The sequence below is a fragment of the Macrobrachium rosenbergii genome, chromosome 10 (genome assembly GCF_040412425.1).
Source record: "Macrobrachium rosenbergii isolate ZJJX-2024 chromosome 10, ASM4041242v1, whole genome shotgun sequence".
Lineage (NCBI taxonomy): Eukaryota > Metazoa > Arthropoda > Malacostraca > Decapoda > Palaemonidae > Macrobrachium > Macrobrachium rosenbergii.
The window spans coordinates 76,127,207-76,137,206 of record NC_089750.1 but is presented as its reverse complement, the minus strand read 5'-3'; the positions used below and the strand labels follow the sequence as shown (position 1 = coordinate 76,137,206).

Here is a 10,000-nt window from a genome sequence, read left to right as displayed (position 1 = left end):
GGTAACATTTGAATTATTTAAACAGATAATTTGTAATATAAGTTAGATGAATTATTAGGCAATATCTTTTAGATTATATAAATAGATAATTTGTAATTTAAATTATATGAATTACGGAAGATAACATTGAATTATATAAATAGGTATTTAGTAATTTAAGTTATTTTTGAAGTATGAGGTTGTATCTTCTAAAGTATATAAATAGATAATTTGTAATACATTATATTAATTGCAGAAGGTAATTTAATTTATATGATATCAATAGATAATTTATAGTATAAGATATATGAATTATACTAAGTAATTTTTAAATTGTATAGATTGATTATTTATAGTATAAAACATATGGGTTATATAGAACATGAATGCGCTGTTATGCAGTGCTGTAGAAGAATTTATTTTAGAAATAAAACTACAGTGCTGATTATAGTGACCACAACAGCTGTTACAGAAATATTCATTGTAACTTATATCGAATCTAATTGTCACTTTTATTATGAATTATTTATGTCAAAACGGAAGTTAATTAACAAGTAATAGTGTGAAATTTAGGTATTCAGGTGCACAAAGATGAATAAGTATACATTTTTATACATAACCTTATACACATTTACTTTTGTCACATACATACATATGTGTGTTTATAATTGTAACAAAACTTCCTGTCGTTGCAATTACACTTATACATATGTATATACAAATGCAGATCTTTTAACTACACTTACTTGTATTCATAGCATATGTGAGGTGTGCAGGTATACATAGATATTTAGATATTGAAAGAGTTCATAGTTAGTATTTACAAAATACAAGTGGGTGTGAGTGCGTATGAATGAGGGTGAGATGCTGACTAAGACATGAAGACAATAAGAGAAAGTTTATTTATTATAACTGGAAACTGAATTCCAGAGCAGTTTGTGTACATATACATATATATTTATTATAATAGGATGGTTTCTAGTAGGGATTTTATTTAATAAAGTTATACAAGCTCTTAAGGGCTAGCTGCCTTCATCGTCTGCCAACAGGCAGATGGGGGCAGCCAGTCCTTGAAATCCTGTAACTTTTGTGAATAAAATCTCAGTTGGATGCCATCCTGTTTAAGTGAGATCCTGCTAATATATATATATATATATATATATATATATATATATATATATATATATATATATATATATATATATATATATATATATATATACATATACATAACATTTACTGTGCCTGAAAAATATAAAGAGCATTTGGTGGCAAAGAAGTGCTTCAGACAAGTTGAAATCTACACCTGAGTCCACTTACTATTCATGATATTATAAGAATTGTTGGGCTTAGCTGGTGTTTCAGGCATGTTCCCAGTGGCTGATTGGAGTATCCTGCCCGGTAGCTGCCCAGAAAGAGGACACCTTATTCAATGGGTATAAATTAACAGACATTTCTCTTTGACGAATGACGTTTGAACCCAAACATGGACCGTCAGTTTCCAGCACTGACCACTAGACTGTAATCGGTAAATGTTCTGTTTCTTTTATTTGACAAATAAAAAATGTTTCGTCTTCTTTTGTTTGTTTGACAGAATTTGGAGAGCGAAACAAAAGCATTTTGGTATTGATAAGCGTGACTATTTTTTTTTTCTGTTATTAAGTCGTGATTTTTATTTTTTCGATTGGTTGAAAAGTGATATTTTGTTTGAGTGTTATTTTTGAAACTTGATCTGCTTCTCTTTAATAATTTCTGAGAGAAAACAAAAGCATTTGCTGTTGTTAAGTGGTGCTATTGTTTCCATTAGTTAACGAAGGCAGTTTAAGTGGAAAAAGTGATTTGCTTTGCAGAATTTTGAACTAATAAGTCGTGGTAAGGTATATAAAGGTTGAATTCTGGCAATGAATCTTTAAGGCTTAATTTTGAAGCAAAATCTTTGTAATTAAACCTTTTCTATCTTAGAATTCTTTCTTGGTATTTATTCTAGATGCTATCTGACAGTATCCTGCTCTAGTACTGTATACCAGTTCTATATAGTGACTGTTGTCTAGTAAATAGCCTATTCTAGATGCTATCTGACAATATCTTGCTCTGGTACTGTGTACCAGTTCTAAATAGTGACTGTTGTCTAGTAAATAGCCTATTCTAGATGCTATCTGACAATATCTTGCTCTGGTACTGTGTACCAGTTCTAAATAGTGACTGTTGTCTAGTAAATAGCCTATCCTAGATGCTGTCTGACAATATCTTGCTCTGGTACTGTGTACCAGTTCTAAATAGTGACTGTTGTCTAGTAAATAGCCTATCCTAGATGCTGTCTGACAATATCTTGCTCTGGTACTGTGTACCAGTTCTACCAGTTCTAAAATAGTGACTGACAATATCTTGTCTACTGTGTACCAGTTCTAGTAAAGTGAGTTGTCTATCCTAGATGCTGTCTGACAATATCTTGCTCTGGTACTGTGTACCAGTTCTAAATAGTGACTGTTGTCTAGTAAATAGCCTATCCTAGATGCTACCTGACAATATCTTAGTACTACCAGTTCTAAATAGTGACTGTTGTCTAGTAAATAGCCTATCCTAGATGCTGTCTGACAATATCTTGCTCTGGTACTGTGTACCAGTTCTAAATAGTGACTGTTGTCTAGTAAATAGCCTATCCTAGATGCTGTCTGACAATATCTTGCTCTGGTACTGTGTACCAGTTCTAAATAGTGACTGTTGTCTAGTAAATAGCCTATCCTAGATGCTGTCTGACAATACCTTGCTCTAGTACTGTCTACAAATACTAGCTAGTGACCTAGCCAGTAAGAGCTTTGGGTCTAGCTGAGAAACCGAAGTCAGGTCAGAACGAAAACAGAACGACAGAAAAAAAATACCTCGTTCGCGCGGTCTAACATGCAGCTGACGTAGAGGAATGTCGATATTGGGTAATAGCTTTCTTGTTGAGAGTTTTAGAGGTCCGAGAGCCAAATCCTGCTTTGATTCAGACGTCTGACGAACCGGAGCTCCAGCCAGTGGCCAAATCAAGCAGTCAAGCCAGCAAGCAAGCGAGTAATCAAGCAACCAAGCAAGCAGGCAGGCAGGGCAGGCAGGCTAGAGGGAATGCACTCCTCCCCTTGCACAGACTAGAGCGAGAGTGATTTCACTCTCAGAGCATTGAGAGTAGACTAGCTGGCGTGGTCCCGCATACTCAGGCAGCTCCCTGTCGCGAGTCATGTCTTATTCCTCCACCAGGAGACCTATAGGTTCCTCCTCCTCCTCCTCCTCCTCCTCCTCCTCCTCCTCCTCCTCCTCCTGCTACCTCTGCTATTAAATCGATGGATATCCTCCTGGTAGGGTGGGGGAAGGGTGGTATTACAGTGACGCTCGGACTGTGTCACGGAGAATCCGCGAGGTGTTAAGGCGTCCCCTGGGCTTCGTAGGAGCAGCCGTATGTACTTTATGGAATAAAGGGTTTGTTCCTGATTAAATTATTTAGGAATAAATTTAGAATATATTCCTAAATTGTTTATTTAGGTGCTTGGAATGTATTGTCTCGTACTGAAGCGTAAAGTGACTTGATGCATGCATACAAACATCAGCAGTTCCTTGAGATTTCAGGTAGTTTTTTGCTATAGAGAGAGAGAGAGAGAGAGAGAGAGAGAGAGAGAGAGAGAGAGAGAGAGAGAGAGAGAGAGAGAGTAGAGAATGAAAATTATATTTTAAATTCATACACAAACATTTTTATATATATATATATACATATATATGTATGTATGTGTGTATGTGTGTGTGTGTGTGTATGTGTATATTATTTTTTAGTATCCGAATGACCCACTTCTTTCGAACGCTTTAGCCAACGGTCAAGACAGGTCCAAGTAATATTTCAGGACTTGAAACAAGAAAAGTTTGGCTGTAATTTGACAGCCAAGTGGTCCATTTTGGTGTTCGGGGTGTTGTGGGAATTTATTCATTTTTTTGACAGCTAAAACAAGTGGCCCATGTGACAGTTTGATATTTAGTCAAAGACTCAAGTACCAGTAAATTTTGCATATCAGTGCCAGCCTCTTCACCTTGTCAGCTAGGTACGTCATCTCTCTCTCTCTCTCTCTCTCTCTCTCTCTCTCTCTCTCTCTCTCTCTCTCTCTCTCTCTCTCTCTCTCTCTCTCTCTCTCTCTCTCTCTGCGTTAGAAAGACGAGTTACAGAGCAAAAGTTAATTGCTTAGGGTATAAGTATATTATCATATTATGACTCGTTACTTAACTTCCTGTATATTTACATATTTTCTTGTTTTTCTTTGTCTTTGAAATTTGCTTCATTATTTATTTATTTATTTATTATTATTATTATTATTATTATTATTATTATTATTATTATTATTGTTATTATTATTATTATTATTGTTTTAATCTAGATACAAGTCGTTATTTGACGAGTAAGATAGAAATTATTATTATTATTATTATTATTATTATTATTATTATTATTATTATTATTATTATTTCAATCTAGATGCAGGTCGTTGTTTGATGAGTATCTTATTATTATTATTATTATTATTATTATTATTATTATTATTATTATTATTATTATTATTATTATTATTATTATTATTAAGGTGCAAGTCGTTACTTGATGTGTAAGAAAGAGTTATTATTATTATTATTATTATTATTATTATTATTATTATTATTATTATTATTATTATTATTATTATTCAGAAGATTTACCCTAGTCGTATGGAACAAGCCCACACAGGCAGTGGTTATGTGACCTGTTTTTCGTGCAAGAACGCTCCCACGTAAACAAACTTGCCGGGGCGTGGTATGTAAATGATCCATAGTCATTACCTCTTTCTTTTCCAGAGAGAGAGAGAGAGAGAGAGAGAGAGAGAGAGAGAGAGAGAGAGAGAGAGAGAGAGAGAGAGAGAGGAAATTCTGTTATATCAAGCCTGCCAGAATATGACATTGCAAAGATTAACTTGTTTCCTGGTCCTGAAAGTTGTCACTTTCGTGAGTCACCCCTCAGTCTCTCTCTCTCTCTCTCTCTCTCTCTCTCTCTCTCTCTCTCTCTCTCTCTCTCAGGATAAGGGCTGTCCTGATATTCAGATAATGCGTGTTAGAAATTTCAGCCGCATTTGGCAAAATTCTAAGTTCATTTTGTAGTCGATAGGCGAGGGGAGGAATTTAATCAACACCTATCTTTTAGTTTACTGGCTTTGTCTGTCTGTCCGCACTTTTTTCTGTCCGCCCTCAGATCTTAAAAACTACTAAGGCTAGAGGGCTGCAAATTGTTATGTTGATCAGGCACCCTCCAATCATCAAACATACCAAATTCCAGCCCTATAGCCTTGGTATTTTTTATTTTATTTAAGGTTGAAGTTAGCTATAACCGTAGATCTATTTTCGGTGGTCTTGATTATACGCTGTAGCGGCTGTGCAGAAAACTCGATTGCGCCGGGGTTTCTTCGGTGCAATTTTACTTGTTTACTGTTTTAAACCATATCTTAGACAAACTTTACTTAAACTGCAATGAAGGTTACTCAGAATACCTCAGACATTTAATAAATGAAAAGAAATTTGTCCTCAAGTAACTAACATATATATACAATAGTGCTGATTGTTCTTTGTTTACAATATGTACTTCATGGGCCATCACCTGTCCCAGAACACCCCATCGCCTGTCCTAGACCATCACCTGTCTCAGACCATCACGTGTCCCAGTCCATTACCTGTCCCAGACCATCACCTGTTTGAGACCTTTACCTGTCTCAGACCATCACCTGTCCCAGAACATCACCTGTCTCAGACCATCACCTGTCCCAGACCATCACCTGTCTCAGTCCATCACCTGTCCCAGTCCACCACCTGTCCCAGAACATCACCTGTCTCAGACCATCATCTGTCCCAGTCCATCACTTGTCCCAGACCACCCCATTACTTGTCCCAGACCATCACCTGTCCCAGACCATCATCTGTCCCAGACCATCACCTATTTGAGACCTTTACCTGTCTCAGACCATCACCTGTCCCAGACCATCACCTGTCCCAGCCTATTACCTGTCCCAGACCATCACCTGTCCCAGCCTATTACCTGTCCCAGCAAACCACCTGTCACAATCCACCCAATCTACCTATCCATTAATCACCAAAAAACGCCCACCCAACCCTTACAAGGTGCCTCTTGGGGGCTTCTTCGCTATTGTCACGGACGTCATCCAATCTATAATTCAGAGAGACAGAGATCTATCTATGTTGTAATAGTAGTAGTACCTGAGGCTTTACAAAAGCTCCCCCCGGTCTTACGTGTCTGTTTATGCGCGTTGCCATAGCAACCAGGTGGCCGACTTAATAAGCGGTATCCACTCCATATCTAAGTGGGGTAGGAAAGTAGCTGTTAGGAAGTATTTGCACAAGACTCGAGAATAATTGCTTCCGTTCATTTCCTCCTTTTTCTTCCTTCTTCCTCAATTGGTGGGTTTTGTGATGGAGGAGAAGAAACGAATTATTGGTCCTTTTTAATATTCGTTCTACAAATGTCACGGTTGGGGCGTAAAGAATACCTTGCATTGATTTTCCATAAATAACGTTAATATTATTGTGGACAGGCTACGCATAACTTAGGGAGAGAGAGAGAGAGAGAGAGAGAGAGAGAGAGAGAGAGAGAGAGAGAGAGAGAGAGAGAGAGAGAGAGAGAGAGAGAGAGAGAGAGAGAGAGAGAGAGAGATGGGATGATTGATTTACGAAATTGACACCTTTCAAGAATAGAAAGTATTATATCTTTGCTTTATCATATTCTGGTAGACCACTGGAGAGTCCATATCTTGAGAGAGAGAGAGAGAGAGAGAGAGAGAGAGAGAGAGAGAGAGAGAGAGAGAGAGGTGACTCATGAAAGTGATAACTTTCAAGACTAGAAAATATATCTTTGCTTTATCATATTCTGGTAGAACATTGGAGAGTCCATAGGTTGAGAGAGAGAGAGAGAGAGAGAGAGAGAGAGAGAGAGAGAGAGAGAGAGAGAGAGAGAGAGATGGGGTGAACTCACGAAAGTCACAACTTTCAGAACAGATAAAAAAAATTATAACTTTGCAATATCAAATTCTGGTAGAACATTGGAGAGTCCATATCTTGAGAGAGAGAGAGAGAGAGAGAGAGAGAGAGAGAGAGAGAGAGAGAGAGAGAGAGAGAGAGAGAGAGAGACAGAACTTTGTCGTGACATATATAAGATATTCCAGTTTCTATGCATACGTTAGCTAGGTTATAAAAAGCAACCTGGTATTCATATGAAAATTTTTTTTTGTGTACTGAATATTGCTCCTCAACTCGTAATTCCTACTTCTGTCCGTTCCAGTTTCATCCAAGAATGCCTCTTAATTCCTACTTCTGTCCGTTCCAGTTTCATCCAAGAATGAGTCTTAATTCCTACTTCTGTTTATTCCATTTTCACCCAAGAATGCCTCTTAATCCCTACTTCTGTCCGTTCCAGTTTCATCCAAGTATGCCTCTTAATTCCTACTTCTGTCCGTTCCAGTTTCATCCAAGAATGCCTCCTAATTCCTACTTCTGTCCATTTCAGTTTCATCCAAGAATGCCTCTTAGTTTTTTTTTTGACGGGGGGGATGGAATTTGCAATGCATGCAACATTTTTGTGTTGCAATCAGATTGAAATAAGTTATAGTTTTGTGTTCTTGTTCGTCAATATTGCTCCTTATACCCAGTTAGAAGGAAATATCCAGTTTGAGGCTAAAAAACCGCGTTGCTTGCAACATTTGTGTTGCAAGTAGATTGAAATGTTTTAATGTTGCATTTTCATTCGTCTTGATTGATAAGAAAAAACACTGAATGTCTTCTTAGAAGAAAGAAATTCAATTTGAGCTTGAAAAATCACATTACGCGCAGCATTCTTGTGTTGCAAGCAATTTGCAATATCATTCATTATTAGCCCAATATATTGCATTATATCATGTTTGCTGGGAAAATTCAATTTGAGTAACAAAAAACACAGTACCAATCCTAGAATTGCTGTTCAGGTGAATTTCTGTATTTCAGACAAGTTGCAACACAGTGGAACTGTGCAATGATATTCTTGAACAGTGTCCAATATTCTGCATTATGTAAAGTTTCCAGGGAAAGTTGTTCATTTTGACCCAACTATTACTTCGGAAACTTTATCTTTGATGTTTTGCCAAAGTTCGAATGAGTGTCAGTATTACTTTAGTGCAATTCGATTGTGATATCTTGCAAAATCCGCTTTCAGAATCAAGATTGGCAATTTTAGATAACTGATATATATATATATATATATATATATATATATATATATATATATATATATATATATATATACATATATATATATATATATATATATATATTTATATATATATATATGTGTGTGTGTGTGTGTGTGTGTGATTATGTTTTTATAGACATTTATTTATATACTTTTATATATCTATATAATATATATATATATATATATATATATATATATATATATATATATATATATATATATATATATATATATATATATATATATGTATATATATGTGTGTGTGTGTGTGTGTGTGTGTGTGTTTGTCCTATTTGTTTGCTGGTAAGTATATTAGGGGAGAAAATGCAAGTACAGCCTTTTAACATATTATCTGAAACTGGATTAAGCCCTGTTATTTAAAAAAATCAGATTAAAAAACATAACCTTTATTTAGCAAAAAGCAGCTGTCTCAAACTTCACTCATACTGGCGAATATCATACATTAAACAACATGCATAAAGAGAAATATGAAATATGAATTCACACACTTTTAGTATACACTTAACTCTCACAGATATTATACATTATACAACATCTAATATGCGCCCATAAAAACGACAAATTGTAGAAAGTTAATGATGTATTTCAGAGACCAACTATCTCTCTCTTCAGGCAATGCTCGCTTACCTGAAGAGAAAGAAAGTTGGTCTCTGAAATATAGCATTAACTCTCTACGATTTGGCGCTTTTTATGGGCTCTTTATATTAGATGGAATTCTGTTTTAACAGAAAATATTTCGCAGCCAATATACAGTACAACATGTGTAAAGAGAAATATGTGATCATACACTTTCAGTAAACACTTAAATCCCACCGCTGATCTCTTTCCGATAAGTGCAAAAACACCGCCACTGGCCAGCTGGAGGAACCTCGTAAAATTACTTTTTCTAAGCAATTGCTCCGAGTTCATGCAGGAGGACTTTCTAAAGCGTTTGAGTCATTCCAGGACTTACGTTATTGCAAAAAAAGAGAGAAAAATCTCGCAGTAACAGCTTGCAAATATGTTGCAAGTCAAAGGACCTTAGACCACGCTATCAATATATCAGTAATCAATGATGGAAGAGAAATCTCGATGCCTTGTCGACGAATATATATATATGTATATAACTCGGTGTTTGCGAGGTTGGTCCGACGCGATTCCCTGTTGGTTTCTGCGTTTTTAAAAGAGAGAGAGAGAGAGAGAGAGAGAGAGAGAGAGAGAGAGAGAGAGAGAGAGGGTCCAGCATTACAATTCCGTAGGGGGAGAACGCAAGAAATATTTCATTTTCAATACGCATCCTTTACAGTATAGTACAGTAAATGAGAGAGAGAGAGAGAGAGAGAGAGAGAGAGAGAGAGAGAGAGAGAGAGAGAGAGAGAGAGAGAGAGAGAGAGAGATAGTCCAGTGTTTTAATGCCGGGCTTCATAACTTTGCGAAAGGAGAATGCAAAAAATATTTCAGATTTAATACGAAGAAGCCTTTACAGAGAGAGAGAGAGAGAGAGAGAGAGAGAGAGAGAGAGAGAGAGAGAGAGAGAGAATCGAGCTTTAGAACTTCGTAGAGGAGAATACGAGAAATATTTCTCTTTGAATATGCAGCATTTACAGCAAAGTTCCTCTGTGTATTTCAAAGAATGTGTGTGTGTGTTTTAGTTTTCTGAAAAGAAAACTATTGTGCCGACTTTGTCCCTCCGTCCGCACTTTTCTGTCCGCCCTCGTATCTTAAATACTACTGAGGCTAGAG

At 36.3% G+C, this 10,000-nt stretch overlaps 1 protein-coding gene across 1 annotated transcript in view; it reads right to left on the bottom strand.

Moving 5' to 3' along the window:
• Positions 1 to 10,000, bottom strand: part of LOC136842912 (band 7 protein AGAP004871-like) — a 101,129-nt gene that overhangs the window by 43,681 nt on the left and 47,448 nt on the right. The gene's annotated exons all lie outside the window — the stretch shown is intronic.